Below are 25,517 nucleotides of genomic sequence, written 5' to 3'. Positions count from 1 at the left end.
TGCATTAAGCAGAAATTTTTGAAGAAAAAAATATATGCATCGTAGTGACATTTTTCCAATTCTTTTCTAACTGTGTAATCTGTATTTTGTAAATCCAAGAAGCAGACATTGAGTGATAACACACAGAGAGAGTTGGCCTTTGAGGCAGAGAGTTAGGGTTATGAGTCTTTCTTCTGACCAATAGTAGCTGACTAACCCTGGGCAAGTAGCTTTACCTCTCAGTGGCCCCAGGCAACTTTCTAAAACACTTAAGCTGCAAAACCAGTGTCAGTTTGCATTGGCAGAGAGAGTTTCTTCACTATGAAATAAATGCTGTAGTCCCTTACTTTTCTCCTAACCCCCGTAAAAGTTGACAAATAAACGCTGCTATCATTAGCAATCAGAATTGAAGGAATGTGGGGCAGCTAGGTGGTGCAGTGGATAGAGCGCCGGCCCTGGATTCAGGAGTACCTGAGTTCAAATTTGGCTTCAGACACTTGACACTTACCATGTGACCATGGGCAAGTCACTTAACCCCAATTGCCTCACCCCCCCCCAAAAAAAAAAGAATTGAAGGAATGTTCTTAAGCTAAAGCTATCAGAATGACAGAATTATGTTTGGTTTTTCTTTTCTTTTTTTTTTTTTAAATCACTTGAACTATTCTAGGATTATCATTTAAAACAGGAAAAAGGAAAATAGAAATACAGGGTTTTTTGTTGTTTGTTTGTTTGTTTTTTATGTCTTAAGTGTGAAACCGATTCCCATTTTAGTTCATAAGAGTTTAAACAACCTGATGGAAAATGTCCTGTAAACTTACAGAAAGTGAAAATCACATTGCTCAAAAATACAAACTACTTTAGATAAACATTAATTCCAATTATCTCTGCCAATTAATTTCGGTAGTCTGAAATAGTTGTGACCTCTTGAAATTGTCCTTTGAACAGATATTTCTGACAAAGAAACCAACTGTTGTCAATTCCAGTAAAGAAAGAATAAGTATTTATTTAGGCTGCTCAACCTACATAGATACCAATGTACTTGGAAACAGATTAAAATCAATATAGTAAACACCCAACAGAGCTGTTAGTCAACTGGATGTTCGCCTTAACCTAACAGATGTGTCATTTGCTACATAGGGTTTTATTACATCCTTCATGGTGCTCTAAGAACATTTGTAGTATACTAAGGAGATTTGACTTAGTTTAGATGTGTGTGAGACAGGAGTGTAGAATCTCCTAATGAATTTAATTGGGGATGTGTTATTTTGGAAGTAAAGATGGTTCTTTAGTTCAAACTTTATATGATGTATTAAAATCATCCATATTTTAAAACTGAGTTAAAGTAAATGACTATCTGAACAATGGGGTATCTTTTCTAGGAGGAACAACCAATTTGAATAGTTTTCTGGGCTTTAGTTTTGCTGTATGTAAGATGAAGTGAATTGGACTTGATGCCATTGAACATTCGTTTCAAGTTTAGCATACTAATATTGGATTGGATTTCAGTGAGCAATAATTGTATTTGAGTAAGCATACTTTTTTTATTTTCAGGAGATAGCTAGGAAAACATTCCCCTGAAGTCACATAACTATGTAGGCCCAAGAATCGAATCTTGAGTCAGCCTCCTGATCTTTTCTTTAGGACATGCTGTCAAAAATCCATTTTGATTATTTGATACTTTTAATTTAAGCTTGTATTATGTCTGACTCACTCAACACTGAAGCTTTTTTATTATTATTATTATTATTAGATAAGAGGTGTTAGAACTTCTTTGTTCTCAATTAGTCAGTCCTGGGGTCAATAAACATTTATTGATAAGCTGTTGGGGCAGTTTCTTTTAAAGGGATAGTAGCATCTCTACTGTTAAATGTAAATCAAGACAGCTAATCAGGGCAGCTAAACATTTTCTGAAAACAGTCAAAAAATATTTGTACATCCCCCCCCCTTCCATTAGAGCTATGCTATATGCCTGAAGAAATGACAAAGGCAAACTGCTCTAAAAAGGGAAGATGTGGATTCTTAAGCAAAATATTTATTATGTTTTCACTAACATTTTAAAATTTTCCTCTGGTGTCATCTAATTCACTGGGGAAAATGTGATTCAAGATGCATTGCATTCATTACCTTAGTTTAGACATGAAAAGTTCCTTTGAGGTCTAGTCAACCCCTTCTTTTTAAGTTGAGGAAATTCAGACCCAGAGCTTTCAAGGGATTTGCCCAGAATTATAGAGGTAGTAAGAATTTGTATTTCAACCCAAGTATCTTGATTCTAAATACAACACTTTTTACACTGCACTAATTACTATCAAATATTTGCTTAACATCCACATTTTCAGGAATAAATTTTCCTATATTTGTAGATATTACTGCACCTTTTTCAGCCTTACATTCCTTATCTTTAAAATGAAGGAGTTGAATTAAATGATCTCTAAATCCTATGATACCACTTGAAAAAAAAGAGTGATATCTTTTCGAGATCTAAATCCTGTGATTCTACTGTAAAAAGTGAGGTCAATATATATAGTAAAGTTATAGGCACAGTTGCAAGGCAACTCAATAGAGTATACACCAGAGAATACAACAGGAGTTCTTTATAGCTTTTTCCTAGCCAGCACTTAGCACTATTCAATAGCTTTGGTTGTACTAGGATGTTAGGCAGGGTCAGAGTCATAGAGATGATTAAAAAGGAAGATCTACGAGGAAAGGTTAAAGGAACTGAAATTATTCAGCCTGGAGAATTGAAGTCTGGGGGAAATACAGTAATGGTTTTTATGTATGTGAAAAGCTCTTACAGAAGCTGGTGACCAGCTGTTTTCAGTTTTATTGAGGATAAAAGAGGAAATGGGACCAAATAACAGTCAGGGATTCAGGTTGTAAGAAAGGGCATTATTTTATGACTATTTAAAATATATATAATGCAATATTGACAAAGGAGTTTGTGGATTTTCTTCAAGGAAAATTTTTAAAGTAGAAATAATACTCATTTATCTGTTTTGATTTTAGTGTGGCTTTGCCTAGTCTGTTTCAGGCTCATAGTGAAGTATTCATAAATGGATGAATCAGGGAAAGGAGGCAGAATTCAAATCTGGTAATTAGGCATCTTTAAATGGAGGATGTTAGTTAAGATGCAACTTCAGAATTTAATTTATGCATGCTACCCACTTTTCTCATTTCCAGAGATAATCAAGAGTTGTCTCTCTTGTAATTTCTGTACCTCCTAGGTCTAGGTCTATCTCATTGAATATTCCTTATCATCTTTTTCAATTAACATACATCTGATTTTACCTCACAGTTTCACAAGATAAGATATTTACTAAGAGTATGCATGGTGAGTTACTATGGTGAACAAACAAAAAAAATGGCAGCTTTATTTTTATTCAATGGTATCTAGTGTTGAGGTTCAATTTCCATATGAAGTGGGTTGCTTTGTGACTGAAGTTTAAAATAATTGCAGCGCCTCCAAAAGTCTTCCCAGTTCTCCCAGCTTTTTTGTGGGCAGAGTGTGGAAGCTAGTTTTATCCTGGCTTAGCTCTAAGTATTATCCCTCTAGACATACTATCATGAATTATTCTTGCTTGCAAAGTACTGCAGATCCAGATGAGTGGGGAGAAGTAGAAAGGAAAAAAATGATCAATAGACAATGATTTCTGGAGACTCAGAGAAGGAGAGGGAAGGCATTCCAAGGCATTCATTTAAAACTGGGGGCTTAGATTGGGGATGTGGATTGTAGTCTTTGAAAACTTTTGCTTGGGGGTCTATCATTTAAATGTATGCTATTAATAAGGACGCTTCCTCCCCCCCCATCTGTGTTTGTATATCTCTTTTTCTAAATGAAGTATGGTATCTATTGCTTCTGAAATAGTTTGGTTGAATATGAATCATGAATATGAATATTATGAAAATCACGGGGTATCATCTTATATATTATTGCTGTAAGGTAGACATAAGGAGCAGGAATGATATAATGGAAAAAAACAAACATTGGGCTAGGAACCATTATGACATTTTGTTTCTAGTACTGACTATGCCATCCCATATTCCCTGGCAGATGATTTCTCTTCCTCTTTTACTGTAAAGACTAAAGTTAAATGATGAGAAATTACTCATCTCTCTTCTCACTCTTTTAATATCCTCACGTGTTCTCTTTTTCCTGTCTCAGAAGAGTTTGCCCTCCTTATCAAGGCTAACCTCTTAACTCAGGCCTTTTCTCCCCTCCATGATTTTGTCCCATCGTCACCTCTTTCTTTCTTTGTCATGCATCTTAAATTTCTTACTTTCTTCCAGTTTCCCAACTTCACCCGGTTAATACTCCAAGGGTACCTCTATCCTAAAGAACAACAGCAGAAGAACAAAACAATAATTTACCCAGATAGCCACGCAAGCTTTTGCATGCCTTCTACTTTCCTTTCACGGGGAAAAATACAATTCTAGAAATAGTACTCTGTAATTGTACCATCCACTTTCTTTTTTTTCTTTTTGGTGGGGCAATGGGGGTTAAGTGACTTGCCGAGGGTCACACAGCTAGTAAGTGTCAAGTGTCTGAGACCAGATTTGAACTCAGGTCCTCCGGAATCCAGGGCCAGGACTTTATCCACTGCACCACCTAGCTGCCCCCCATCTACTTTCTTATTACCAATTTACTCTCTTGCTATTTCCAATCTGAGCCCTGAGAATTTCTTTATCTAAAATTACTAATGACCTCAGAAACAAATTCAGTGTTCACTCTATCATGCCTGATCTTCAATCTCTCCTTTTCCAATGACTGCTTCTCTTTTGCCTAAAAGCATGCCCATGTCTCTCCTTTCTCAAAAAACCTCCTTTGATCCATCCATCCAATCTAATTATCATCTCATAGCATTCCTCCTTTTTGTGGCTAAACTCTCTAATAAGGCTATATACATCCCACATGTCCAATTCCTTTCTGTTTCCTCTCTTATTTGTCTTTACTCTGTCTTCTTACTTTATTTGACTGATTTTGTAGTCTTCAAAATGATGGATGATCTCTGAATTATCAGATCTAATGGCCTTTTCTCAATCCTCATCCTTGACTTTGCTGCAGCCTCCTGCACTATCGCTGTCCCTCCTCTCCTTGATGCTGACATCCCTTTAGGTTTTGGGACACTCCTCTCTCCTGGTTCTCTTTTGACCTATTTGACCCCTCCTCAGTCTTCTTTGCTGGGTCTACATCAGGTCATACCCCCTAACCTTGAGTGTCTCTCAGGCCTGTTTCGGATCCATTTTCTTTTTTTCTCTCTATACTATTTCACTTGGTAATCTCATCAGCTCAGAAGTAGTCAAATCATCTTCTCTCTGATGACAATTCTCAAATCTTCTTATGTAGCCCTAACGCTTTCAGTCTTGCATCTTCAGTGGCCTATTAGGTGTCTCAAACTGGATGTCCCAGAGATATTTTGAACTCATTATGTCCAAACTGAACCCATTACCACTCCCCACTCCCATACTCTCTATTCTTCCTAACTTCCCTCTTACTGTTGGGGTTCCATCATCTTCCTAGACACTTAGGCTCACAACCTAGGTGTCATATTTGATTCCTCACCCCCTCTGTCTCAGTCCATCTGTTCCAAGTCCTTTTATTTTTACCTTCACAATATCTCTCATATGTGTCAAATTCTCTCTTTTGACATTGTTACCACTGTGGTTCAGACCCTCATTACCTTGATAGTAGCCTTCTGGTTAGTTTCCCTGTCACAAGTTTCTGCCCATTACACTAAGCTGTCAAAGTCATCTTCCCTAAGTTCTAGTCTGACAGGGTTACCCCCTCCCTACCCAATAAACTCCAGGGCTCCTTATTACCTCTAGGATCAAATGTAAAAAACTTGTGTTTAGCATTTAAAGCCTTCCATAATCTGCTTCATCACCCTAATCACCTACCTCTAAACCTTTCAGTTTTCTAACAGCTCATACCCATATACTCTGAAATTCAGTGACATTGGCCTCCTTGTTATTCCTGTAACAAGACTCTCTATCTCCTCACTGGGTGTTTTCATTTGCTCTACCTCATGCTTGGGGTTCTCTTCTACTAATCAATGCCTCTTGGTTTTCCGGGCTTCTTTTAAATCACAGCCAAAATATTATATATACAAGAAATCTTTTGTGACCTCTCCACCCCCTTCCCAGTCCTAGTGTTTTCCTTCTGTTAATTATTTCCAACTTATCCTTTATATATCATGTTTTTGTTTTATTTTGTGGGGCAATGAGGGTTAAGTGACTTGCCCAGGGTCACACAGCTAGTAAGTGTCAAGTGTCTGAGGTCAAATTTGAACTCAGGTCCTCCTGAATCTAGGGCTGGTGCTTTACCCACTGCGCCACCTACCTGCCCTATATATCATGTTTGTATGTAGTTGTCTAAATTTTGACTCCCACATGGAACTGTGAGCTCCTTGAAAGCAGGGATTGTCTTTTGTCTTTCTTTGTATCCCCAGTGTTTAGCAAACTGCCTAATACATTGTAGGTGCTTAACAAATGTTTATTAACTGATTATTGACTGACTGACAATTACTTTTCTTTCCCTGTGCTCAAGCTTCTTGGCTTCTTTGTATAATTTGACATCTCTATCCTCTCCTTTTTTATTTTGGTTAAATCTCCTACTATAATCTCATCATTTTTCTTCAATGTCTCTCAGCAGTATTTCTCCTTGTTTACAGAATTCTCATTTTCCTTATGTCCTCCATCTAAACTCAGCTGCCCCCTACAATTTTCAGCTTCCACTCTTCTCTTCCTTCACATTCTCCTTTGGTGAAGTAGCAAGCACAGACTATAGAGCTGGAATTAATTTTAGAGATCACCATTTCTCATTCCCTTTGTTTTACAGATGAGAAAGAGGTTCAGAGAAGTTTAGGGGTCTGCCCAAGATGAAACAGGTAGTAAATGGCAGGGTGAAAACTAGAACTCCTTCAACTCCAAATCCAGTGATCTTTTTCCTCAACCACAATGTTGTTTCTTTTGAGTACTAGTTCAATTTCTCTAATTGCAGACTGGATATATTACCCTTTAGCTGTCTTACCAGCACCACAAACTCAACATATGCCAAACTGAATTCCTCAACTGCCTACCCTTGCAACTCTGTTGTAATTGATGGCACCTCCTCCTTTCAATTCCCTAACTTATAACCATCAAGTCATTTTTGACTCTCACCTTTTCTTTTGCAATCTATCAGTTGCCATAATACTTTAGAGTATTTCTTGTATTTGTCTTCTTTTTTCTTCCCCAGTGAAAGATATTCCAGTATTGAACTGATAATTTCTTGCTTACATTATTGTAATAGTCCCCTAATTAGTTTTGCTATCTGAAACTTGCCCTTTTCAGACATTTTCCATAGGGCTGTACAGGTAATTTCCTTAATATATTCCTTGGGTTTTTCAAATCTTCTAATTAAAAAAAAACTCAACATTCAATAGATGCTCATTTCCCTTCAATTAAACTATAGATTCCTGATTCTGATCATGAAAATACTCCAAAATTTGACTAGGTATGTGAACCTGGGCAAGTAATTTAACTTCTGCTTCAGTTTCTCACCTACAAAATGGAGATAATAATAGCATCTATTTTATAGAATTGTTGTGAGGATTAAATGAGATGATTTAAGTAAAAAGTGCTTAGCATAGAGTCTGGCATGTAATAGGCATTGTATACATGATTATTTCCTTCAATTCTCTCTTCAAATTATTTAATTACAATTAAAATGGAAAATTCACTCTTCACAGATCTTATTTTGCCTTCTCTTGACTCTGGGTCTTTGTTCACAGTAGCCTCTACACTTGCATTCAAAAGTTGATCAATTTTTTTCTATTTTTTCAAAAATAATAAATATTTTTATTTATAGTTTTAGGTTCTAATTTTTATCCTTCTTTCCCTCCCCTTCTCCTTCTCTGAGGTGGCAAACAATCAGATATCGATTATACATGTATGATTATGCAAAACATTACCATATTTGTATTTTGTACAAGGAAATTTGATTAAAAGAAAAAAATGAAAGTGAAAAATAGCATGCTTCGGTCTGTTCAATCAATATCAATTCTTTCTTTGGAGGTGGATAGCATGTTTCATCAATAGTCCTTTGGGATTGTCTTGGATCATTATACTATTGTGAATAGTCAAGTCATTCATAGTTCGTCATCAAACACTATTGCTGTCTCTGTGCAAAATGTTCACTTGGTTCTGCTCACTTTACAGTACATCACTTCATACATGTCTTTCCACGCATTTATGAAGTCATCCTGCTTGTCATTTTTATGGTACAATAATATTCCATCACTGTCAAATACTATAGTTTGTTTAGCCATTCCCCAATTAATAGTCATTCCTTTGATTTCCAATTCTTAGCCACCATAATTTTTCTATTTTTTAACCAGCACCAAACAATATTGATAGTTACTGCTTTAAAATATGGTTTGTTACTGGGTAACATTAGTTCTCTTTGATTTACTTTTATTTGCCCTTAATTATATCCTTTAAGATTTTTGGTCTTTGGTTCCTCCAGATAAATTATATCATTATTTTTATCTAGTTGCATAAAGACACCTCTTGGTGGTTAAATAAGCATGACATTAAATCTGTAACTTAGTTTAAGTAATAATACTATTTTCATAATGTTGGTGATCCAACCTGGGCCAGGCATGAACTTAAATAGATTTGTAATTATTTAAATATTTATAGAATACTATTTTGTAGTTATATTATTTAAATTCTGAATATATTTTGGTAGATTAATTCCTAGATATGTCATATATTTTATAGTAATTTGAGATATGTTTTCATAAACAAAGGTGGTATTATTTTATATCTTGCTATTTTATTTATATTAGTTGTTGTTGTTTATTTGTTTGTTGTTGTTGTTTTTTGGCTAAACCCAAGTATAGCACCATATCTTCTGTATATAGAGGCAGTTTTCTTACTTTTTTCTAAGCTTTTCCCCTCATTTAAAAAAAAATCTTACTGCTATACTAGCATTTTAAAAACTGATTCTAGTAGTGAAGACAATAGAAATGCTTGCTCTATTACTGATTCAGTTGTTAGTCAATCAATAGGCATTTATTAAATGCTTACTGGCATCTACTCTTTTTCTATTACATTAGGTCTTAATTTTAGAAAAATATTGTTTATTAGATTAAGGAAAGGTCAGTTTATTCCTATGCTGTTTAGTGTTTTAATGTATTTTGCCAAAGGGTTTTTCTGCATTTTTTTCATGTACTAATGTGATTTTATGTTTGTTTTTCTAATATAGTCTGTTGTGGTGATAGTGTTCATAATATCAATTAATCTCTGCATTCATGAAATAAATCCAGCCCAGTAATAGTTATTATTTTTTGAAAATATTTATTTAGCCTGTTTGCTAGTATTCAGATTAATGTTTTTGTATCCATATCCATCAATGCTATGGATCTATATCTTATTCTCTTCTTCATCTCCCCCTTGCTTTGGATAAAAGGTCAACTTTTGTCCCATAAATGAATTTGATAATATCCCTTCCATCTTTTTTTCCCCAAACAATTTATGTAATGTGGCACCAGGTTTTCCATGGACAAACTTCACATTTAGTTTGATGTATGTTTGTTTGTTTGTTTTTAATTTTCCTTTCTGAGTTAGTTCATTTATGGTCTTTTCAATTTATATTTTTGAAATTGAGTGGCTTAAATTATCTCTATAATGATGAATTTGTAAATTTCTTCAGTTTTATTTCTATTATGTTGTATTTAACATATGTTTGGGTATAATATTTTTACTAATTGCTATTATTTATTCTTCATTTGTTGTGAATTACTTTTTCTTTTAGTAATTAGATAGTTTTAGGAGAGAATACACAAAATTCCTATTTTTATTCAGGAAAACACTAGATGTTCGTTCATACTTTTCTTTGATTTGTATTATTTATATGTTTATGTTTATTTGTGGATTTTTAATTTGTTGATTCCCTACTGAGTTAATTGATTTTTTTCTTTTCTTAATGAAAGTATCTAAAATATATTTTCCTTTATGGCCTTTTTGGGCCAAATTTCAAAAGTTTTGGTTTACGGTCTCATTATTTGCTTTATTATTATTTATATCATTTGTTCTTTGATGTATTTATTCTCCAAGATCGTATTATTTTGTTTCCATTTAAATATGCAACATTGATTAAAATTCTTACTTTTCATGTTTTTTCTTATATTACATTGAAATTGTTATATATTTAATATTTTTGCTTGCATTTGTTTATGAATTCCTTACACAATAACATATGGTCAGTTTTTGTAAATATGCTTTAACAGCTGAGAAATCCATATATGCCTTATGACTGTCATCAATAATTGTCAGAGGTCTCTCATGTAATTTTTCCAAAATTTAATTCAAGTCCTTCACTTATTTATTATACGTCTCTTAGTTTTCTTTTTGCATAAAAAGGATATTAAATTCCCTAAAAAAAGTTATTTTTACTCTCTAGTTCTCCATTTAGTTTAATTAGATCTTTAAAAATATAGATGTTAGTCTGTTTCTAACCTATATGCTAATTAGTGATATATTTTCATTTACTATGATGCTTTTAAGTAAATTATGTGGAATTAAAATATAACTTGGAACACATTTTTTTATGACAAGTTAGGTGCAGTATTTGGCAAATTGGAAGCAATTAATAAATGCCTGTTGAAAAAACCATCTTGGGGGTGGCTAGGTGCTGCAGTAGATAAAGAATCGGCCCTGGATTCAGGAGTACCTGAGTTCAAATCTGGCCTCAGACACTTGATACTTACTAGCTGTGTGACCCTGGGCAAGTCACTTAACCCCCATTGCCTCAAGAAAAATTTAAAAAAGCAAGAACCATCTGGAATTTTATCTTCAGGGTGGCATCCCATATGATTTCTTTGTTGTATTAGTAGTTCCCTTCCCTTCCCTTCCCTTCCCTTCCCTTCCCTTCCCTTCCCTTCCCTTCCCTTCCCTTCCCTTCCCTTCCCTTCCCTTCCCTTCCCTTCCCTTCCCTTCCCTTCCCTTTTTCCTTCCCTTTTTCCTTCCCTTTTTCCTTCCCTTTTCCTTCCCTTTTTCCTTTCCTTTTTCCTTTCCTTTTTCCTTTCCTTTTTCCTTTCCTTTTTCCTTCCCTTCCCTTCCCTTTTTCCTTTCCTTTCTTGAAATTTTGCTGTTATCTATATCCCCTTTGCGAGGAGTGTCATGTAAAGGTCTTCCTCCTTGCTGTTGTTGTCATTTAAAATATTTTCTTGTTTTTTCAGTGGGTTGAATTGCAGCTACTCCCGTGCCTCAGTACAGGACTTGCTGTGGAACTGGAGGGTTACAAACGGGCATGCTAATTTCTCAGTACTTGACCTGGAGTAGGACAGCCAGTAAAGCTTCTGCAGCAGTCTTGGTCTGGCACATCTAGGCAGAGATTGTAGTGCCAGATACAATAGATGAGTACATTCCAATACAATAGAAAAGTAATCCTAGCCTCTGCTCCTGCCTCCACCCATAATAATGAGGATGGGATTCTATGGGCTTGGCACATTGCTAGGCACTAACAATACAAATACCAAAAGGAAATAGATCCTGTCCTCAAACAAGCACATTCCAACAGGGGAGAGAACTTGTACATGTATAGGTAAGGCAACATATGTACAAAATAGATAATTTTTATGGGGAAGGAAGATCAAGAAAAGTTACATGTAGAGACTTGATCTGAGTCATTTGGGGGGGGGGGGATGAGGGTTAAGTGATTTGCCCAGGGTCAACTTAATCTGAGTCTTAAAGAAAAATAGAGGTTCTAAGAAGTGAAAATGATGAAGCACATGCACACACACAAAAAAAATGAAGTGAATTGGCCATGATTACCCATGAGGTAGAATCATAATTCAAAACCAGGTCCTTTGATGTCAGATACAGGAATCTTTCAACTGTGCTTCACTAAGTTTTATGCTTAAGTTAAAAACTAAACAAACTGCCCAAATACAGATTGGAGGAGTCTCATTTCCATATCAGAAAAAAAATCTGGGAATTTTGCTGGACTGGAAGTTTGGAAAACAATATGACTCATCAGCCAAAAAAAGCTTATATAATTTTAAGTTGCATTAATAAAAGCATAGCTTCCAGAGGAAGAAAGGTTATAATTAATTTTATTTTGGTCCACACTGGTTAGACCGCTTCTGACATAACAGTATTCTATCTCTCATGGAGCAATAGTTTGAAGTTACTTAGAGGCATTTTTTGGCTTAATATAAGGAAAGACTTCCCAACAATAAGAGCTATCTAAAAGTAGAAGGAACTACTCCTGCAAGTTAACAAGTACTGATTTTAAAATCATATATTTCAAGGGGAAGGACTTCCCTACCATTTCAGTTTTTTAGGGGAAGCTGGTGAACATGTCTAGGGGCTGTTAAAAAAGTCATCCTCTTTAGGCTTAAATTGGACCAGATGACCTTTGAGATCTCTTCCAACACTTGGACTCTTTGAATCTTAAATTTCTCAAAGTACTCTGTTTTGACCTCTTCTAGAGCCTGAAATGCTATTCTCACCTGTAGTGATTTGGGTAACAATCTCTCCTACTGTCTTACAAACTCATAAGAAAAAGGTTTGTGTTCATCCATTTGTTCATTTATATTTTAAAAAATTTATTTATGTATCTATAATGTCTTTGCTCATTCACTTATTTGGGACTTGTTTGCTCATTTATTTACACATTTGGTTTTTTTTAATTTATTTATGGCTTTTTAATCTCTATCATTTAGGACTTTGCCTTGCACATTTTGTTTTCAACTTTGAGGGTTTGAACCTGTAATTTCATTCACTTATGGAATTCTACCCACTCACATTAAGTAAACAAATCAACAAGTATTTGTTAATCACATTAATCATCTATGCCAGGCATTTTATTAAGTGCTGAGGATACAAAGAAAGGCAAAATCAGTCCATACTCTCAAAGTATTCACATTCTCATGAGGGACACAACATGAAAACAAGTATGGACATAGAGGATACATATAGGAGAAAATCTTAGAGAGATGGCACTAGCATTAGGCTGGTAAGAGTCAGGCAAGACCTCTTCTCAAAGCTGGGATTTGAGAATAGACTTAGATGAAGGCAGGGAATATAAGAGACAAAAACAGAGGGAGAGAATTCTAGGCATAGGGTATAGCCAAGCCAAAAAGTACAGTTGTGAGATAGTGCCCTATGCAAGGAGGAGCTAGGAGGCCAGTGTAACTGGATCCTAGAATATGATTTAAGTGTAAGAAGAATGAAAAGGTAAGAAGAGGCTTTAGAAAGGTTTTGAAGGGCTTTAGAAGCTAAACAGAGGATTTTTGTTTTGATCCTGAAGAAAAATTAGAACAAGTGGAATTTATTTAAATAGGAGGAGGAAGTGACATAGTCTAGATCTGCATTTAAGGAAGATAATTTGGCAGCTGAGTAGAGAGGATGGATTGGATTGAGGAGAGATTTGGGGCAAGGAGACCAAGCAGAAGGTTATTATAATAATCTAGTCATGAGATAATGAAGGTCTGCACCAGGGTAGTGCTGGTGTCAGAGGAGAGAAGGGTGTGGATGTGAGTTGTTGCAAAGGTAGAATTAAAGAACTTGGCAACAGATTATATAGGTGTGTTGACAGAGAGAGGAGTTTATTCTGATACCTAGGATGTGAGCCTTGGTGTTTATGAGGATGTAACTGGAAATTTGAGAGGAGGAAAAAAGCTAATGAGATCAGCTTTGGACATATTGGATTTAACATATCTATGGACATTCAACTTAAGATATCCAATAGACAGTTGGAGATGCAAGACTGGAGGTCAAATGGTTAGGGCTAGATAAATAGATCTGAAAATCATTTACATAGATAATAATTGCCATTTGAGCCAATCAGATTATCAAGTGAGATAATGTAGAGACTGAGAAGTGGTCACACATAGAAAGGTAAAATCAGGAGAGAACAAAAATCTGGAGAGAAATGAATATCAAGAAGAAGGTAATTAAATATCAAAGACTTGAGAAAAATAAAAAAAGAGTAAGGATTGAGAAAAGGTTATTAGAATTGGTAATTAAGAGATTATTGGTAACTGAGCAGGTTCAGTTGAATGATGATGTTGAAAATGACTGAAGAGAGTAAGAAGAAAGTTGTTATTGTTTATCCTTCAAAAACGACCATGATGTTAGGGTGATGTCATGACTTGCAGTGAATTGTATTTAATTGAGAGTGCTGTGCAAAGTCACCAACCTCATTCTCTCCTCCAGAGCCATCTTGGTCCAGTGGCAAGATATATATTAGAATGACTGGCGATGGTCCCAGGTGTTTAAGTCAATTGGGGTTAAGTGAGTTTCCAGGGTCACATAGCTAACATGTGTCTGAAGTGAGATTTGAACTCAGATCCTCTCAACTTCAGTGCCAGTGCTCTATCCACTGCATCACCTAGCTTCCCAAGAAGAAAGTTAGAAGAAAGGAAGCAGGCATTCTATAGATGACTTTCTCAACAGTTTAGCCATGAAGGAGAGTAAAGATATTACGGCAATAATTTGTGGGCATGGTCAGATCGAGGTAGGGTTTTTAAAGGATAGGAGAAACATGAACTTATTTCTAGGCAGGCAGCAGGGAACCAAACAGTAGTTGGGGCAAAAATCAAAGGTTTGTGAGAGAGTGGAGATGATAGAGGGCATGATGTACTGGAGAAGATATGATGGAAAGTTACCACATGAAAACTTCCTCAATGCAAAATGGACAAACGTGGCACTGAGTGGTTAATGTTTTCCCTAGACACAAAGCTACTTTGTGTTAGGGAGGACTTCCTGGTTAGATTACTGGGTTTACTTAACCTAGTTCCGGGGATAGTTTAATGGTGCCATGAATAGAGTACTGAGCCTTGAGTAAGGAAGAACTGAATTTCAATCCTGCCACAGACACTTAGTAGGTGTGTGATCTAGTACAAGTCAATTAGCCTCTGTTTGCTTAGGTTTCTTTAACTGTAAACTGAAAAGAGCAATAGAATCTACCTTATGGGGTTGTTATAAGGATTAAAAAAGCTAGTAATTGTACCTGGTATAGTAGGCACTATCTAAGTAATAATTCCTTTTTCTGACTCCATGACCAACCCTGGAACTACTAAAGTGGGGTCATGTGGGTTTACTTACATAATAATAATATTTGATTAACAGGTGGTGTTAGGGATGGCTAGCTGGGATGGTGAGACTTTTATTTATTTATTCATCCATCCATCCATCCATCCATCCATCCATCCATCCATCCATCCATCCATCCATCCATCCATCCATCCATCCATCCATCCATCCATCTATCTATCTGTCTATCTGTTTTGGTGAGGCTTTTCTTCCCAAAGCTTGCTTCTCTGGAGAATGAGTACACTTTGAAGCACGGCTAGTGGTGGAGAGTGGAAGGTTGAGGATTAGGGGGTTCAATAATGCTTTTCCCAGCACTTTTTGGTGCAGGGTCCTGCTCTATCTCCACTGGAATATGAATGGAAGTGGTTGTTTATAGTAGCTGATGTGGTAGAAGTGGTTTGACCCAACTGGTACATTCCACCTCTTATCTCTCCTTTAGGGCACCTTGCTGCTTCAGCAAGGCTTGCTTTCTTGACTTGGTGGTAGCAGTTGGATGGCAGGGAAGCAGGCGAATTCAGAGCTTCTCCACAGGTACTGATGCCTTGGCTAGTCTGGAAGCAGAGCTGTTGGCCTGGGGTAGGGGAAAAGAACCAGAGAAGGGAAGGGAATGAATATTTATATAGTACTTGCCACATGCTAGGCACTGTGGTAAGTGTTTTACAAATATATTATTTGATCATTACAACAACTCTAGGAGGTAAGTGCTATTACTACTCTCACTTTATGCTAATCCTCAGGAAACTGAGGCAAATAGAAATTTGCCCAGTGTCACCCAGCTATTAGGTATGAGGCCAGATTTGAACTGGGGTCTTCTTGACTCCAGGTCCAGCACTCTATCCACTGTGCCATCTGGCTGTCTAGTTGGGAGTAAAGGGTACCAAGTTGAAGGCACTTATTCCTGGAGAATATATGTGTTCATTTCCATTACCAAGGGGATCTTGAAAAATTAAAATTCTGGAAGTCACATTATGTTGGGGGGAACTCATCAGAGTGTTGAACAGGAGCATAATATAATCAATCAATCAAAAAAAAAACCCATTCATTTAAACTCCTACTATGTGCCAGGCACAGTGATAAGTATAATGAAAAAGGTACCAAATTCATCCTATATGTTTGTCAGAGTCCAAATTTTAAGCCCTGTCTTTGTCACTTATAGGCTATATGACTAAAACACTTGACTGCTTCACTTAATTTTTCTCATTTTTAAAATGAGGGTAGTACCAGGATAGCAGCATGGCGTAAGGGATAGATAGCTTACCTGAGATCCAGCAAGGTCTGGGTTCAAATCCTTTTCCTACCCGTTGATACAAACTGGCTGGGTAGACAGGACAAGTGACTGAAGCTGTTGGGTGCCCCATGCAACTCTAAGACTAGATAGCTGCACAGCAGTTGCTAATCTGTATTGGTATAGTTTACTCACTTCGAAGACCCCTATGTTGATGAAATAATTCTGGTTCCCATACAATAACATTGGCATTGCTTACTTTATGGGATTTCTGTAAGGAAAGTGCTATGTAAACAACAAAACACTGTAGGCTCTTATGATTTCTGCTTGTGAAATTCTCGAGAGATTCTATGAGCCTAACGATAGATTTGGAATCAGCACATCTGGCTTAATATATTGCCTCTGCCACTATGACCGTGGGCAAGTCAGGAAGCCTTGTGTTCTTCATCTGAAAAAATCAATGACTTCAAAGGTCTCTTTCAAGTCTAAATCTTTGAGTTTATGTTTCCACTAGCGGATGCTCATCTGACAGTAAATTATGCCTGGGTAAAACTGGCTATGGGAATTATCATTGAAATTCTAATAATGACTCTGGATTTTAATGATGAGTCTTAAAAACCCACAAAAATGAGATAAGTGAATCTTGAGCAGCCCTAATCATAATATTTCATAGGATCATTCTTTTTAGAGGTGAAAGGGATCTCAGGAACATCTACTTCTCTTGTTTTATGGATAAGGAAACTAAAGTTTGTGGGAGAGGGAGAGAAGGGAATAAGTGACTTGCCCAGGGTCGTAAATCAATGTACCATATTAGGTGTTGAGCATTATTAAAAATAATGGCCATAAATTATATTCCTCAATTTTCAAATGTCTCAGGGAATGCCCGATTTTCTTACAAGAAGGTTTCAGAGATTAGAAATTCAATTCTGTTTGTGATTAAGTATATTTCAAGACTTTCATTATGTGATGATGCAGAGGTAAAATGCTTGGAGTTTAGTTACAATAAGCAAATTTATTTTGTTTACGTAAGGAATATTAAATATGATCACAAAACAAGAGGCACAGGAATACTATATCTTGTTCTTTTTACTATTTGTAACTGCTCACCTTTCTTTGGCTACATCCTTTAGAGTTGGCTCTCTGTCTGTAATTATATCTGTATTGACAATATAGCAGAGATCCTAATCCAAAGAATGCCAATGCAAATTTTCACTTGAATGTTCACATTTTCTCAGTATATGTATTGTATATTTGTACATGTATATACATACATATAAGTAGATATATGTATATGTGCCAAATATTCATATTATAAATTTGCATACAACGTTATGTTTCTGTTCCTAATTAGCTTTATAGAAACATTGACTAAGCAAATATTCCATATAGTAAGGTTACCTACAACAAGGAAGAATCTCCCGTGATAGTTTTTTTTTTTTTAAGAGGGAAACAATGCCTCTGGAGGAAGAATATTTTTCTCAGAGCAATTCCTATGTTTAAAAATAAAACAAAACACAAGTGGTTTAGGAGACAAAGCCTGCCTTATGCATAGGTGGAGTAGGCAGTGTCCCATATGGTATAATTTCATGATTTTTGGAAGAAGAGGGATCCTGTCATAAAAAAAATTATCACCCTCATACTGATTTTGACAGGGTGCCTGAATTTCTGAAACTTCTCTCCCCTTTGCATTATTGTGTTTAAGACCCCAAATAAGATACAAATGTAATAGAAGCCCTAGGGAATAGGGCATCAGACAAATAAACCTGGACTGATATTGGAAACAGGAAGGGTGTCTGGGGATGGAAAGCAATCTAGTCTAGTGTAAATTAGGAGAAAAGGTCTAAATAAGGTATCTTGGCCAAAAAAAAAACAATGGATCAATTGTGTATCTGCATTATGGAGTCTTTTGATAATCTGGTGAAGTCTTAGTTCCCCTTCTCAGAATATTATATTAAAATTCATAAAATAAAATATATAAAATTATAAGGAAAAACAAGTATCTTAAAAAAATTTGGACATATTGGGAAAACACACATACAAGTCTATAGACCTCATGTTAAAAATCCTTTCTAGAGGAAGAGAGTAGGATAGCAGAGGTAAAAAGCAAACCAGATAATAGTATATGATGAATGGGAATGGAGAAGCAACTGAAGTTGAAGCATTTCCTTCTTTGTGGTTTTTCCCAAAGTTGGCCCAGCTAGGGAAGATAGATAGATGATAGATAGATGGATGGATGGATGGATAGATAGATGAAAGATGGATAGATAGATAGATGATAGATGGATAGATGGATAGATAGATGATAGATATAGATATGTATACACATATACAGGTGTTTACACACATGTACATGCATAGACACATGTGTATGCACACATAGGTATATTTGCATAAGTTTTGTGTGCTTACATATGTACACATACATACAAATGAAATACAACTATATTACTTATGTAAGCAAAAAAAAAGACTGGGAATGACAGTAAGAAACAAGATTCACCATTGAATATTGTGATATGACTCAAGGAACACATAATTGTGATCCAAAACAATTAGATATCCAGGTCTGAAATATTAACTATTTTCTTCATTTAAATAAATCCTTTATTAAATAAAACTTCTTTATTTAAATGTGACTTATTTTATATTTTTACAACTGCCAAATTCAATCCTATTTAGCTCCTTCAGCATTCCAGAGATTAAGTACCTGTTCTGCTTAGCTATATAGTAAAGTGGCAAACATGCTACATTATTAACATCTTGCAGGTTGTCATCTTCATTAGGGAGCACAGTTGTCTGAGCAATCTGTAAATCCTGTTCATACTGTGCTACTAGAGTTGGATCCGTGACAACTTCTGGAGTTGCAAGAGCATGCATGGCAACAAAGTCCAAATTGGAGTTTCCAATAAGTTTTCTAGCAAGCCAAAGGAAAGGCTTCTTAAAATTATGATTACTTTTGGCTGAAATGTCATAGTACTGCAGATCCTTCTTCCTATGGAATACAGGATTTTACCTTGACTTTTCAGTACCTCATATTTGTTTTGTTGCCACACAACAATATGGAGATATTTTTCACACCCTCATAACATATGCCTATGCCATTTTGGTATGTTCTTGTAAGTAACTTTTGATGTGACATCAACCATTTTAATGGCACACTGAGCCATTATTATAGGGGTTGTTGATAGTAATTTAGGATGTCTTTTTCATCTGTGTAGTTTCTACATTTATATTATATCAAGAATCTCACCCTGTTCCCTGCTCTAAATTCTGACTCTCTCCCAACCCACCTCCCCCACATATAGAGTTTCTACCTCCTCTGGGAACAGTAATCAAACCAGCACTACCATTCCTGGAAAGGATTTGTTAATCAGTTGCCCTGTGACTCAACTCACCATTTCTGTAACCTCTCAGAACAAAGCACACCTGGTTATCCACTACTCCCCTACATGCATTGTCATTCCAACTAGAATGTAAACTCCTTGAGGGCGGTCTCTCCTTTTTTGTTTTGTTTTGTATTGTTTTTGCCTGCCTCTGCATTTATAGCCTAACTGTTAAGCAGTGCCTGAAATTTGGTGAGCACTTAAAATGATTTAAAAATTAAATTATTAATTCATTTAAGGTTACAGAATTACCCTATATTTAAATTAACAGAAATAAACTTTCTTTGAGTATATTTGAAAACAGGAAAGATTATCATAAAGGGGGAAAAAGTGGGTACAAGAAGTAAAGGTAAATATCTGAATAACTAAAATTCTATTTAACTTGCCTATGGTCACACAACTAGTCAGAGGCAGGACCTCAAACTTGGTTTTCCTTGGCTCCAAAGCTGACTCTTTGTCCACTATATTCCCACTACCTCTCAGTAGTCCGAAGCCACTTTCTAAAACCATAACTAGTTGCTGATCTGCATAGGAGGGGTGGGTTTCTATAACACAAAGATGTAATCATAGGCCCATAATAAAATAACTACCAGTACATCATCAATAAACCCTGTGATTTTCAGTCATCTAGCCTTATCAGAATATGTCTTCCAATATGTTTTAGTCTCAGGTCAATTTTTTTTCCTATCAAAAAAGGAAATATACTATATTTAATGAAGCCAACTTTTTCACTACATATGTGCGTTTTTGTTGTGGCTGCCATGGGTCAGTCAATTGGTTAATAAGCAGTTTTTAAGCATCTACTATATGCCACATACTCCATTAAATACTGAGGTTACAAAGAAAAGTTATAGAGGGAAATCACTAATATACACAGGTTGCACAATTGAGATCTCAGGTCTGGAATCTGGAAGACTAGAGTTACAATTCAAAGCTGAAACATTTAGACTAGCCATGTGACCCAAGGCAAATCACTAAACCTCTGTTTTCCTTATTTTCCTCATCTGTAAAATCTATAAACCTCCCAGGATTGTTGTGAGGATCGAATGAGATTTTTTTTTAAAAACTGTAAAACATGTAGCAAAGTGCTTGGTATATAGTAGGCACTGTATAAATGTTAGGTATTAATGTTATACAGTTATTATTAATTGGGGTATGTCTTCAATCTTTCATAATTCAGCAGAACGTTAATTTCCATTTGGTATTGCCTCAAAAGTTAAGCTCATGATAAACAAAAGGCAGCACATAATAGGGCAAAGAGCACGGCACCAAATAAGGATCAATATTTACTTAACTGCGAATACTTTTTTTGAACCCAGACTTTGTAGGACAACAGACATAATCTCCGCAATCTTTATTTGCCCTTTTTCGTCCTCTTCGATTCTTTTGAAAGGCCTGCAACTTTTCATTTTAGATTGAGCTACTGTACCATAGCAACTGAAATTACTTATGACAGTCAGAGCCAAGAAAGATTGGAACACTGGGCAAACAAACAATCCCTTTAAAATTGTCAAGGCTGATAGTTTTGCCATGGGATCAGAGATATTATTTTGCATATATATATCTGTTCTCATAAATGCTTATCCTAACTACAGTTTTTAATGTTGCCATAACATACCCTTTAAACATAATTGAATTCTGGTAACCCAGAACATAACTTTGCTTTTTTGTTGTTGTTTTTACCTGTAGCCACCTCTCTCTCTCTTTTCTTTTTAAACAAAAGCATTGAATTAACAAAAGTAGTAAATGAATTTATTTTCAGTGGAACCTCTTGCTTTTAAATAGATGCAATGATTTTTTAAAAAGCCTTTTGAAAACTAATTTCTAAACAGGATATTGACATTTTGACACATGGAATCAATGGCTAGTCTTTTTTTTTTTCTTTTTATTATCATTATTTTAACAGGAACTAGAGAAAGTTCCCGTAAATGACCAAGACTAGTTCTCCAAAGTCCAACCAGTATCATCATTACTCTTTGTAAATATTTGAAGATTGCAGGTTTATATTGCAGATTACTCCAGGCAGTCTCTATTATAGAACTTTTTTATAAATAAAATAGTAGAAGGGGCAGCTAGGTGGTGCAGTGGATAGAGTACCAGCCCTGCAGTCAGAAGGACCTGAGTTCAAATTAGGCCTCAGACACTTAACACTTTCTAGCTGTGTGACCCTGGGCAAGTCACTTAACCCCAATTGCCTCACCAAAAAAAAAAAGAAAAAGAAAATAGTAGAAAGCAACCTTTAATAATAATCTTTTGAGTATAGGGTCTTGATTGTTTCTTTTTTTAAGAGTTGATTAATATAGCTCTTTTAAGGTAAGAATTTGATTTGGGTTTCAAGATAATTTTAGTATTACTATGGATGTGTTTGACTGGTCATTTCCATAGAAAGTATAAATGTATGGTGTCAAACTCAAAAAAAAAAAAAAAGGCCACTAATTGGTACAAAAGGATCCTGCCTGGCAGAGTAATGACTTCATTTTAAAATGTGATGCTGTCTATTTTTATTGTATTTCTATTTATTTTGTTAAATATTTCCTAGTTACATTTTAACCTGGAATATTGAGGCTTCCCAGCTCTGTTTGACATCCTTTTGTTTTACACTGTAACTAATCACACTTCAAATCTTTCACTGCAAAACAGAGGCCCATTAAGTAAGAAGAATCTTTGCAGATAAATTTAGGAGCATGTGGTATATTATTAATTGCTAGGCCCACCTACCCTAATTAATCTGCCACATTTGCATACATAAACTCTAAGAATATGTTATAGGAATAGGTTTGCCATTCTTATCTTCCACATCTTTTCCCTGTAGCAATAGAACAAGGGAAATGTAACTCATGATCAAGTCATTTGTTATCTTGATTAAGATCAGAAAATCACGTAGGTATCCTGCTGAGTCATAGGAAATATTCCCTAAATCTGAGAGGAAGGGAAAATAGGACTGGGGAAACATGATCCAATCTATGTACAGCTCAATGCTACATTGTCATGAGTAGTACCAGATAAGTGATCAGTGGCTCAGGAAATGGTCAGCAAGGCAGGGAGGTACAGAGGAACTGAAGAAGCAGATACAAGGCAGACAGAGGAGATACATTCTTCAACTATAAGCAAAGAAAGAATGAATGAATGAAAAAACAGATCAGAAATTGATAGAGCTTGCTCTTCTAATCATTTGCCTTCATAAATGCTTACACAGGTAAGAATTAACCTGACAAATTTGACCTGGAAGCCTATTGGTGAAAACAGCTTGCCTCAATGCTGAGTAAAGTAGTAAAATCAGATAAGATTTAGCTGACAAAGGTTTTACCAGTCACTGGGGAAATTGTAACAGGTTTGCAGGTACGTGTCAGAGTGGATAGAACACTGGACGTGGAATCAAGGAGGCCTGAATTCAAATTTGGCCTCAGATATTTCCTAGCTTTGTGAGGCTGAGTATGTCACTTAACCTCCATCAGCCCAAGTTTTCTCATCTGTAAAATGGGGATAATAATAGCATCTACCTCCAAGGGTTGCTGTGAAAATAAAATGAGAATATATTTGTAAAGTACTTTGCCGATCTTAAAGTGATAAATAAATGTTACATTTTGGAATCCCTAAATCTGAATAGATACCTAGATGACAAAAATTCTATCCCTGTCAACTCCTATGAGTCATTATGATCAATGCCTTGCATCTCTAATATCTGATTCAGGGTGATTTATAAGGATGGCTATAGCTGAATGGACTAGAAATCTGTTTTTGGTTTCATGTAGTTTGATATTTTTATCGATGTCATAGATAAAGGCCTAGCTGAAAGGTAAATTTGCAGATGTCACAAAGATGAAAAGGATAATTTATTCATTGGATGACAAAATAATCACCCAAAAATATCTCAATAGGCCAAATCCAATAAGTAGAAATGTAACAAGAATAAAATTTTAAAATTCTATATGGGGAGCAGCTAGGTGGCGAAGTGGATAAAGCACTGGCCCTGGATTCAGGAGTACCTGAGTTCAAATCCGGCCTCAGACACTTGACACTTAACTAGCTGTGTGACCCTGGGCAAGTCACTTAACCCCTATTGCCCCGCAAAACACAAAAAACAAACAAAAAACAAAGCAAAATTCTATACTTAAGAATTTAAAATTCAGTTCCATATGTAGGAGGTTGGAAAGACAACTAAATAGATGTACTTCAGGAAAAAAAATCTGGAATTTGTTCGGAGATGTAAAGTACAAAGAGTATTAACTGGCAGCCTTCCAAAAAACACTACAACTATATAGCTATGCTAAAAAAGCCATAGTGTTCAGAACTAGAGAACTGAAGGTCCCACTTGTACATTTGGGGCCAAACCACATGCAGAGTACGGTGTCAAGTTTCATTTGTTTTTAGGGGTGCAATGTCCTTTTTCAATACTGTCATGCTGGAGAATAGGAGTGCTACCAGGATGGTGAAGGGATTGAAGGTCATATGATATGATTATCAATTGAAGGAATTTGTGGTATTAAACTCAGAGAAGATTTTGGTGGGACATCATAGTTTTCTTCAGTCATTTCCTGGATTGTTCTGTAAAAGTAGCATTAGAGTTATTCTACTTGGCCCAGATGATAAAACCTAGAACAATGGTTGAAACTTTGAGTATCAGATTTCAGTGCAATCTGATAATAATAATAGATAATATTTATATAATGCTTTGTTGCTAATATTTTTATTTTTAATGCTATTATTTATATAATGCATAAGGTGCTTTGAAAAGCACCTTAACTACATTGTTTTATTTTTTTCACACACCAAGGTTTTGAGTTATAGTCCTCTTGGCATTATTACTTTTTTGTATGGATCTCTTATCTCATTGATATAAGTAGCTGATGGCAAGGAAACTCCCTCAACTAATGCAGATGAGCAGTTCTTTTACAACTTATCATGTTAGGGTTTCCTGGGAACAATGAGAAATCAAATGATTTACCCAGAGTTACGTAGCTAATATGGTTTAGAGGTGAGGCAGGTATTTCAATCTCCATGATAAGGATGAATGTAGGAATAAATTTGCTAACAATTACAGTTATCCACAAATAAAATGGATTTCTTGAAATTTAGTGTGTTCACATTCACTTAAGTTTTTCAAGCAAACTCATAATGTGCAATGTTGTATTTTAGAAAGAATTCTTGGTTTTAAGTGTTAACTGAGCTAGATTAACTCCAAGGTTTCTTCCAACTCTGAGATTTGATGGTTTTGTGACTTTCAGTTCCAGTTTCTTTTGGGATAAAGAGAGATAATGGCAGAAATGCTGGTGTTACAAAAAATATATTTTTAAAAAGCAATTTTAGGGGACAGTAGGAAATAGTAGTGGATTGATTTCTGGTGATCATTCTATATAGTCTCCAAATCTTTCATTAAAGGCTTTTTTCCTCCTTCCAAAAAAAAGCCCAAATCTCCTTCCTTAATAAACACACACACACACACACACACATACACACACACACATATACACACACACAGAAAAAAATAAAAGAAAAACAAACCCTCTTCCCCTTGACCCTAACATCTTTTTATACCATCCATCTGTAACTCTTTCCATTCACAGCCAAATCCCCAGGGAAATTAAAAAAAAGAAATGTGTCTACACTCATTGTCTCTACGTTTTTGCCTCCCACTTATTTCTCAACTCTTCAACCTCTGACTTCCATTTCCATCAATCCAGTAAATGCAATAAACGTTTATTAAGGACCTAAGTATATCAGACACTGTGCTAAGCTCTGGGGGTACAATTAATAAAAAGACAGTTCCTACCTTAGAGGGGCTCATAATCTAATGGGGGGAGAGAACAAATAAAACGACATAGGAAAAGAAGTTGAAACCAGGCAGAACA

At 35.6% G+C, this 25,517-nt stretch overlaps 1 protein-coding gene and 1 pseudogene across 3 annotated transcripts in view; one reads left to right on the top strand and one right to left on the bottom strand.

The window, feature by feature from the left end:
* Positions 1 to 25,517, top strand: part of KCNT2 (potassium sodium-activated channel subfamily T member 2) — a 545,987-nt gene that overhangs the window by 277,486 nt on the left and 242,984 nt on the right. The gene's annotated exons all lie outside the window — the stretch shown is intronic.
* On the bottom strand, positions 15,354 to 19,431 carry LOC122753378 (annotated as a pseudogene).

This window comes from Dromiciops gliroides, chromosome 4 (assembly GCF_019393635.1).
Source record: "Dromiciops gliroides isolate mDroGli1 chromosome 4, mDroGli1.pri, whole genome shotgun sequence".
Taxonomy (NCBI): Eukaryota; Metazoa; Chordata; class Mammalia; order Microbiotheria; family Microbiotheriidae; genus Dromiciops; species Dromiciops gliroides.
The sequence above is the reverse complement of the archived record's forward strand: the minus strand, read 5'-3'. Positions and strand labels throughout refer to the sequence as shown.